The 10,654-nt window shown below is 42.2% G+C and overlaps 1 long non-coding RNA gene across 1 annotated transcript in view; it reads left to right on the top strand.

The window, feature by feature from the left end:
• Positions 1 to 10,654, top strand: part of LOC147752387 (uncharacterized) — a 34,316-nt gene that overhangs the window by 19,385 nt on the left and 4,277 nt on the right. Inside the window, exon 2 of the long non-coding RNA XR_015314197.1 lies at positions 724 to 1,863. This is a non-coding gene — a long non-coding RNA (uncharacterized LOC147752387). The remainder of the gene's footprint in view (positions 1 to 723; positions 1,864 to 10,654) is intronic.

Here is a 10,654-nt window from a genome sequence, read left to right as displayed (position 1 = left end):
ATATAATAAGGTTTATTTTAAGGCGAAAAAAGAAACGAAGTTTATTTTAAAACAATAAGGAAGGTAAAACAACACAGGGAAATGTATCTCGGGGGAAATTAAACCTTGGTTGAAATTCCACCTTCCCTTAAAGATACAAATTAAATTTTGACGTTATCTGAAATATTTTTCATCAAATATCAATTTTGTTCGTTTTTGCCTTAAAATAAACCTCATTGTTTAGATATTTACTTACAGAACAAAGCATAAAAATAATTTGCACATCATATTACCTAAAAAAACCGCTCAACTATAGTTAGTCTTGCATAAGACTGCAAAACCTCCCATGTACCTCATTGATTCATAGATATTCGTTATTGGTGATAATGAATATCTGGAGAAATTTGCTTTATATACACATTATATAGACTGCATTCTTTGGCCATATCTAAAAAATAGAAGGCTCCTATAAGCGTTGTGCATTCCTATTAAAAAGGCTTAATTCCCTGGAACTTGAACTAAAATATTGTTCGTTGCGCATCATATCCCATTTGTTTTTACAGTATTTCAATCATACGTCTATGTATTAAGTAGGCTTAAATCCGCTTAATTTCACTGTATTTTTCCCTCCATTCGTTCTATTCATTCAGCTTCTATAAAACAATTGACGTGAAATCAAACTAACTTAACATAAGTACTTAACTATAACACTTGCGATACCACTCTCGTGCTGTTCATTTCCAGATCCCGAAATGGTTAACTGCTAGTGGAGGTTAAGGCAAAGCGCACTTAGGACAAGTTGAAAAAGAACGACCCAAGTAGTGAACGGTTGTAAACTTTGCCAGAGTCCCTTAGTTTTTCGGGCCGTCTCGCAGATCCGCACCTTTGGTCTGCCTTACATTTCGCCTTATTTTCCGCTTTCTGCTGTGATAATACCTGTCTGCTCGGAACGGACGGAGCTCCCTGTTGCGATGATGAATTTGCTTCCGGTAAAGTGAAATGGCGGAGGAGAATGCGACGTAGAAGCGGCGGCCAAAGAAGCAGAACCGAACTGAAAAGCTACGTAAAACGGCAGTCGGCCGGAACTTCATATGAGGAAAAGGAAAAAAGAATAGAAATGGAGGAAGCAGAAGGAATCCAACGAATCGAACAGGAGGGCAGTCTGCGCTGCAGTGCACAGAGAAAAAGAGTGAAGCCGCGCGCTGCTCTGAACTACACGAAGGGAAGAATTCGATCAACCTCTTTTTGAATGACCCTAGAGGATCTTCAGCCAGAGAGAAAATGGGAAGGGCTGCTATGGCGACGGGCAACTAAAGGCGGGGCCTGAAAAGATGTCGTGGAAGATCAGTGTGAGACCAATGTGTGTGTGTGTGTAAAAAAAAAGGCGTCTGTGGCCTGATGAAGCTACTGGTGTATCCGTATTCTATGGCAGGAAAAGTGAACGAGAGAGTGGCGGTCGTAAGTGTAGTGGAGAAGGAGCCTCGGTGAAAAAAGGAAGAAAAAATTCAGGTCATTAGAACGACGAAGACTTCTTGAGCACTGACCGAAAGTGAGTGGTGAGAAGTGCGGTGGCCCATCCGTCGTGGCAGCAGGAGCAATGGCGTCGATAGAAACTCAACGGCGAACCTGGTCGGCAGTTGGGTTTGATGTCGTGGTGTGCCGATCGGTTCCTGGTTTGAGAAGGAACCCTCTCCAATCATTGAATTGAGAGGGCTGCCTTACTGACCGCCTCCAGAAAACGAAGGACTCGCCGGCACTGTTTGCTCGTCATACGTTGTAGGAGCAAGTCTGTATAGATGGAGAGGGCATGTAAGTGAGTGAGTTAATCTGTGTATGTGACGGATACAACCCCCTATTTGATGCGGTTTTCTTCTTCTCCATAACGTGAGTGTTCTCTGCAGCAATGCCAGACAGCCCTTTGGCTACAGTATATAATGGCCCCATCTGTTCTTGAAAGAAATTTTTAAGGATGCGTCTGGAAGTGTCAGCGATCAGTGGGAATTAGTGTACCAAACACCTTAAATCTTCAATATAGAATCGATAGATAAGAAAAAAAATTAGATCTAGTCAATAGAACGTGGTTAAAATGTAAACGGTTGCTCAATTGCTTGGCTAAATATATTAATTATATGGTAGTCTTGTAGTTATTCATAATTTGCATAAATATGATTTGTAAAATGGGGTATTACCTGTTAGCTTCGTTTTACATTAAACAGCAGTGTTCTGTTGTTTGTTTGTTTGTTTGTTCTGTTGAACGTGAGTTCTCCCACTGGAAAACCCATTAATCAATGTGATGTTTGAGTACAGAAACTGCTTGTGATGATAACATCTCAACGAGATGGTATCGTCGCTGTTCTGAAAGTCTGCAGCATCTCGTTACGACTCGGTCATCGGCAAACTTACGCGCGCTTTCGATTATAAGTTTGTTTCCTATATAGGTATCTCTATCTGAAGCATTTACGTTTCGCACTTACATTCCAGCACGCCTCAGTGACATTTTCCATTTTCTGATCGGAGCTTCGAGTTTACAAACAGAGCGGCCGTTGTGCCGGATGGCGACTAATGTTGACCCGCATTTTGTTGACTTTTGTGAAAGTTACATTCAGTACCATATTTCTAGTATTTTTAAGAAAAACACAGTCATAGGCAGGTTGATCGTAGCAGTGGTGCCATTTGTGTATGTACAATACAATACGATTGACTTCATTGTAGCTTAACAAAGGGACAACATAGACCCTATTGTGGAAACGATTGTAATGTTCAGTGTTGTAGAACACGTATCAGAACTATCGTATTTTAGGACAAAGTTGCTAAAATATATTTTCTTTGACATCTGATTTTACAATAAGTTAATATTCAGCTAAATTTCTAGGTAGAGGATATGTTTTTTATGTATCTACAAAGATAAATTAAAACCTACTGGCATCAGTACTAGCATACTCATGCCAATGTCTGCTTAGATATTTGCGAAAGCAGGATCCGACCAATTTTCGCAAATAAAATAACTGTATTCATTACTGAACTATCAGATTAGGTCAATTCTGAAACGATAGTACGTACCTTCTCATCGCTGCGTGACTGCTAACTGTATAAAAGTACATATAAGGACAAAGCTCCTTGTGGAAACCTGTTGATCAGAATTTCACTATTCAGTTCCCCTGTACTTGCCTCAATTGTGCTTCTGTAACATGTAAATCGGGATCGACAAATGTCCGGTAGAGAGGTTCGTTAAAAATCTGTAAAAGGGCTAAAGACAAACGTTATCTGTGATGTTTGCTTCTTCAAGCGTACCTCGTAACGCAACACGTATTCCCTTAGTGCCGAACTACTCGTAACTAATGAATTTCAGCGATGGTTTTTGTTGGACTGTTTATTCTGTGCGACGTACCAAGCGCGTATAATTGCTTTATACCTGAAATTTTACAAAGAAGACTTGCGCCTCTGCGGCGTTGTTTCACAGATTTTTTAATCGAAGAAACAATATGTTATAGTTTGTTGATAAATATGGCACACTATTTTAAATCGAAGACCTTAGGGAACCTATTTTATTTGAGAAGATAAATTATCGATTGATATCGATGGAATATTTTATTAGAAAGCTAAGCCCTTATTTCAGCTAATTTGACATAAGGTTTGTAATATATATTAGCAGTGCATTGCCACACGAAGTGCAAACAGTAATAATAAACAAGCTACGTTGGAGAGACACATCCCAATAGCCATGAAATGTATTAATGATTATTTATCTAATTCGCTTTTCTGTTACAGTTATACTAGTTCTCTTAAAGCTATGTACACATAATCATATTTAACGTATCCACACTTCATATGTCATCATGAGGTCGTCTTTCGGTACTCGCGAGGTCAGCGATAGCAATATAGCCGCTAGCTGTTTCAATGAGTGGCTTTCAATGCAGAGAGCTTGCGTCAGAGAAAAGCTGCCCCGCGAGGGGATTTCCGATCCACTGCATAGTGAAGAGTGCCCTAGCCGACTAAGTAAGGCTTCACCAATGATCTGCAAGCCTTATAGCCCATCCTCTTTTATATAAGCTGCAAAAGGGTTTTCGTTTTAGTTGCTGCTACTCTTCCCGAGATTAATGCGTAATGAATATAAGTAACCCGCAGAGAGAAACGGATATTTCTCTTCTACTCCGAGTTGCACTATCCTTTCTTTTCGTTATCCCTAACCAACCAGTGGCTTCGAACGTTTGTACGGGTCTGTCCTTCCGCCGATCGACGTATGCTCTATAGCAGAAAACGGCAACTCCGCGTTCCACCAAGGTTTCCTTCTTCACACATTCATGTTAGAGCAGCACACAGGGAACACTTCCGGTTTTGTTGCTAGGAGAGTGTCTTCTGCCCATTGCTCTGCCCAGTAGCCCGTTGCTTATTTGCCACTAACGAACGGGAAGCACTGCCGGGTTCTTGATGGGTGACTGGCGCTAGACCATTTAGCCCGCTTATTGATAGTTCCAAGCTCGCCTCGGCCTAGTCGTCGATCTGACAACGCTCTGTCTTTGCCAGCACATGAATAGAGCCTAACGCTTCTTAACTGGCGCTGCTTTGGTGACATCATTTACACCATTGTTCTCTCTTCCCTATTTCCACCATTCCAGCGAATATCTTCCGCATCTTGTACCCTTAATGATGATAGTGCTGTTGCATCGCTAGATATACAGACACTGACAGCAGCTATGAGATAAACGATCATAAATGTATTCATACGTGCCCGTTCTTATGTCCGCAGGTTTGCTAGGATCCGTTACCTTTGTACCATTGTTGGCAATTATTGGATATGCTCTCAAGATCCCGTTGCGTAAAGCCCAGACTGAAAATCCTATTACCCGTTTGCTTCATCTTGCTTGCAGGCGATGGTAGCTCTCGCCCTTTAACCTGTTTATACTTTTAGGTGGCCTTTAGACCTTCCGTTTTCTCCTAGTTCCGACTCCGTACCGATCTTCCATAGACGCCTGCCGGTTCCTTCCCTATTTGTAACTTCCTTCTAAAGAAGAATCGCCCCCTAAAATATCTCTTTTGTATCCCGCTGGGTGTCCTTCGACCTAACACCTCCACGCAGTTGTGCCTGCCCTCAAGTATATTGTGATGCGGCCATTACTGCCGCCGAAAGGCCCCAAATTTCCTTCATCGCCGGAGACCCATAACGGCAGTGGCATCCTACCGTTGCAAGACTTGAAGCACAGCAGCGGCCTTGCCGATGTTGGCCTTTGTCTGCGAGCGCTAACCGGCAATGTCTTGGCCCTAATCTTTATATCGCCTATACTATTCGTAGTATAGACCTTGGTCTCACTACCGGCACTCCGGCCTTCGGACGTTGGCCGTTGAAATAAAAGAAGGCTGTAACCCAGTTTCTGGGTCGAATCTTCCCGGTCCGTGCGCACTATTCGACCGCTTCTCTGCCTTTACTGCCGCTTTCGTCTACTAATTGACCAATAGCCAAGCAAAGCGCGGCAGTGATGGTGGCGGCAAGATTTACGCCGTGCGGTCGCTTTGCCGTTATTAAGAAGCTACTGGTACACGTTAGCAGCGGCTGGTCATGCTGTTTATTTCGCCAGGCCGTAGCTGCGCTGTCACCTAAGCGAGGTACGACCAAACCCATCGTCCGTTCGTCCGCCCGAATCAGAGACAAAGCGTAAGTAGTTATTCGAGTTACCGGTAGGTCGACGAACTTTCGGTCAGCTCTGGCTACCATGCGGCAGCGTTTACCCGCTAGTGCTGCGTATGCAGGTACGACAGAGTACGAAAAGCCTGTATCTTATCTGCATACTTGTGCCTCCGTTGCTGTTTCCGTTCTGTCTGCTAAGCCATCTCGTGCCATAGCACTGGTTTGGTATAGGTTATCTTGGTCTTGGCCTTCGTCGTCCTTTTCGGCTTTTTGCGCGTCATCCGCTTTATCTCTTGTTACCATGTTCCTGCTGAGGGAAACGTTAGGGCAAGAGCAGGGCATCGATGGAAGGTTATTGCCTTTGAATAGCATACGAATCGCATCGTCGGCCGACCGTTAGACCGTTCATTTGTTGGCAAAAACAAACAAGAGGGCGCTTGGGTGACGGATGCCACTTTACAAGAATAAGCAATGGATGAGCTCAGACACGAAAAAGTGCCGGCCCACATTTTAAAGGGTTGAACTCGTCGACTCGGCGAGCGATACACGTTCCGATAAACCAACCTGGCGACGCCTGTACAAAAATAGACGCATTTTGCTTTATTAAATATTCAGTGAGTTTTATGGAAAGTTGCATGTTCGCTCCACTGTATGTAACGGGCCAGTATTGGAGTTCGTCGTATCGCAACGCTTTGGATAAAACAAATCTGCTCGAACCTACTAGAGATACTAGTCTATAGCGATTGGTATCAATGAGCTGATGTTTTGCAGAAAAATCGTTTTTACGCTACCTTTTCACCAGTGTCAGAAATTCACGGAATTATATTGATTTAACATATTATAGAAAAGGTCGCTTCGATGTAATGGACTGATAACTGATCATAACTAATTTATTCAGTTAAAAATCCACGATTGCAGAGGCCCCCTCGATTGATATAATCATCGAAGAACGCATTAGCGTATTCGTTACTGAAGGACAGCGCTATGTCCTCCACGGTAAAAATCTTTCTTCCGTTTACACCGACAGTGAAAGCAGTCGGTGTAACCAAAAAGATGATACATTGAATGTTTTCACGGGACAACATGAAACCCCTGACGTTGTCTGCTTTTGATGGATAGCTCAAATAGTCTTACTATAGTATTATTACGTCAACATAGTTCAATAAGGTTCCATCGTTAAAGGCTTTATATTGAATATTTCAGCTCATCTGGCTGCGATGATTCCAGCCTTTCATCTATACCACCCACCCAGAAAGAATATCGGATAAAAGCAGCTTTCTGACAGTTGTTTCAAGCTGTCCACATTTCGATGCATATTTACATGCCCATCAATGGCCTTCGGGCTAATTCGTCAAATGTTCAGGCCCGCGATGGTATCTTCATCGATCTGAGGAAAAAAATATGTCATCATATTTGATTTTTAAGGCAACAAAAGCAAATCGAATTGTACTCCGCGGCATTTCGGTCCGTGTGCCCGAATATCTTGAAATATTCCAAAATCTCGAAACAGCTTAATTATACACAACGAATATTGTCCAAGTGGAATTTTAATTCGTGCGCGGGGCCTTCAGGCTCAAGCCATTACAGATATGCCGTTATATAATTTATCTCCGATCTCTGGTCGAAGCAAACGGGCGTGAATCGGTGGAAAATGCGACTCATTTTCGCTATGCTACAGCTAACTACGCTGACTGAGGTTTAGCTTGCCTGATTGGCTGGGTTCCGATGGCTATGGGAAAACTTGACAATACCTGTGGGAACTAAACGCTATCTTGTCTACCGGCTTCATTCAAATTTATTGACGGGTTGGCGTACTCTATCAACGATGGGAATGCGGTTCTGAATTCTAAAACACGACAGGGAACTTGCGTTTCTTGGTTATGCCATTGTCTTGATCACTATTGGTTGTGAATAATATATAATCCTAGAATAGAAGAAAAATATGTAGTTTTTTACTCAAACAGTAGCATACGTGGCACCGTTTCCCCGGTACGCTCATTCAATCTACAGTATCTCTCGCATTTGACTGTACCAGATCCTTAGTGGTACAAGAGGAGACGAACGTCCTTCTGTTGACGAAGGTGTATAACATTATTTAGACGGTCATTGTAGTATATATGCAGTAGGTCATACGCTAAGAACACACGAATCGTACCCGTACAATAGTGAACTAGGAATGGTTTTGTCTCATAATATACAAATACACAAATTAGTGACTGGAAGCTAACCAGCTCGCAAGTCCAAGATAATTAGGTACAGTAACGAGTTAAAGTCAATTCTTTCCTCTGAGGATAATTTGCTGTTTCTACATAAATGTGTCATATGCCTAAGCCTGGAAGCTTCCAGAGCGACACAGCTGCAGCCTGATAATAACCTCGTGATAATCTTTCTTGTGCTGCGTCCATCCGCATATAAACGATTATTAGACACGGCATAAACGGTCGTGCTTATTTCTATCACTATTACAAGTCACTTTCGAGAGTTCGCCACATTTATCAGGCATATACCTGCTCGATTTTATATAAATGGCGCAAGTAGCATGTATTTATTATTGAATCTAGACAGACGAAAATCTGCAAATATATGACTTGCTGTCCGTCCATCTTGATGACGACGTTATACGCTTCCGGTATTCTCTTCAAACTGATCCTCCAACGGTTGAAGCTTCTTGAAGCCAGATATGCATGTAACGGATAACGCTGCTTGCTTAAGTTCCGAACGTTCTCTGGTCCATTTTGCACGTCTTGTTCTGTTGCGTCAAAGCTGAAGTGCATGTCCGGACACGCGATATACAAAATACATGCTTGCTTCGTACTTGGTTCTACCTGTGGAACAATTTCCAAAAGCCTCGACCTTTCTGCGTTTTAACGTGCTGACCGCCCGGTCATCTGCGACAAACTCTAGTAATTGGCTTACCAAAATAACGGTCATGACGCTATATGAATGATGGACTATCACTATTATTGAAGCATCTTCTCCTGTCCAAGCAAGCACCTGTCCATACAACAGGATGCAGTCGGCATCACGTTATGCGGGTAAAGGGTAGCGACACCGGAAGGGTCGCTGCCGACGGATTTTCGCAATTTTACTGGAGCGTGGGGCGTAGTGACTTGAGCGTACGTAGACGATTTACAAAACACACGTACCACGTAAATCGTTATTCCCTAAGGGATACACGGCCTGGCGTGTACTATTGTGCAGTTTTACTCTTGTTAGCCTCATGATAGTACGGGTATACCAAATATGCTATCATTTAAATATCTAGGACAAAGTAAAATCCGATTTTCTAGTGATCGTGAGTAAATGATTTACCGTTGCACAAATTGAATGAAAATTAGGTGTTTGCGGTACAGGACTTGTACTTAGTGCTATTAGTTTTTAGGTCTATCTAATTCAGTTGATGTGCCTATAATTACTATAATGAATATCTGTATGTTTGACAAAGAAGACTTCCTGCGTATTAATGAAAGCGATAGTGACATCTTTAGTATGCTCACGCAGCAGACTAACGTAATGCATGTTCAGGTTTTGCAAGACATTGATTTTTTACAAATGCTTATATATAAAGTTACAGCAAATAGCAAGGCAAAAAAACATTCAAAAAACGCTTTTAATTTCTGATTAATAGAATATAATAATTCCATAATATAAAGACGCATAATTTGTGAAATACTAGTGCATCAAAGTAGAGATATGATCCACCCAGCTAAGAGATAGCATTCAAAACATGGAAAACTCTACTTTTCTGTACACATATGAAAGGTGTTGGAATGAACAGCTGCCATTCGCTGGATAATATCGAAGCTAGGTCACAAAATTTCTTAATCAACAACGAGTTCTCTACCGCACTCAGACCCGCCAATTAAATTAAAATTATTAACTAATATTTTATTAGGCATGATGCTGGCTATGCTAGCTGGCCACTAATACGTTACAAAAACGTGAACGTAGAAATTCCCTCAAAAGCTTATTGAGTTGCATCACTTTCAGTTAACCAGAATGGTATTTTTTTTAAATTTAAATATAGCTACTACAAAGATCCGTCCGGACTTTGATCTAATTTGAATTACGCGTTGTTGACAATAAAGAGCAAAATATGCTAGTTTGACAAGATGAAAATCAAAGTACCTTCGGTTTTATGTGGGCCAAGGGGGCTATGCTGTGGCACTGCTTGGAGACAAACACAAGTCAAGCAAAAAAGCGTCGCGTCCTTGCAAGACTAGAAAATAAAAGTGTATGACCAGCAGGCCACAATCAGTCAGTCGGACGTTGAACAAGCCGATTACACACGGCTAAGAGCCGTTTTGCAGAACCCTCAGCCAATGTGACCCCATGCGATTAGTCTCAGTCAGCAGGACTTACCCCCGCCTCGCCTAACAACCATTATTAAGTGCTGTCGAATGTTCTAGTCTAGAACACTGTTAGCGATTATTGCGTTTCATGTACGCTTCGAGGTAATAGCACCAACATAGGCGAACTTCGGGCTCCCCCGACTTCACATCCACACACGGCTTCACATCCACACAAGCGCTCGTACGTACAGACCATTTGCCATCAAGCATTTCAACCACTCATGCTTTAAATGTCGGTAATGTTAAACTATGTGGCTTGCTTCTGACGTAAGCTTTCTGTTTTTTTTTTTTCTAAACATGAACCAAACAAAAATTGCCACGACGTTAAGGCTACACGCCAGTTCGACTCTGGCACCCAAAGCAGCAGACAATCGATCACGCACCATGGTGCGATCCATGCGACCGTGACGACGTTGAGGCACCAATAATGACAGTGCCGCGCGAAAGAAATAACAAGAACTTCGATATTCCTATTTACAGCATCGATAAGTATTAGTCAAGCGATATCGCACCAATCGGCCAATAGGCGACCACTGCAACAGAAACGCGCAGCTCAAAGATTTAGGGTTTCCAGGCTCAATACCTTAAGATTCAAGTGAATCCGCCTTTTTTGTCGTGCCCATACCGAAAGACTTGTTTTTCTACTACTGTCTTGTGCGTATAAGTAATTTTATTACATAATATTATGAAATTACAAATA

Source organism: Varroa jacobsoni, unplaced genomic scaffold, assembly GCF_002532875.2.
Source record: "Varroa jacobsoni isolate VJ856 unplaced genomic scaffold, vjacob_1.0 scaffold_1281, whole genome shotgun sequence".
NCBI classification, from domain to species: Eukaryota; Metazoa; Arthropoda; class Arachnida; order Mesostigmata; family Varroidae; genus Varroa; species Varroa jacobsoni.
The sequence above is the reverse complement of the archived record's forward strand: the minus strand, read 5'-3'. Positions and strand labels throughout refer to the sequence as shown.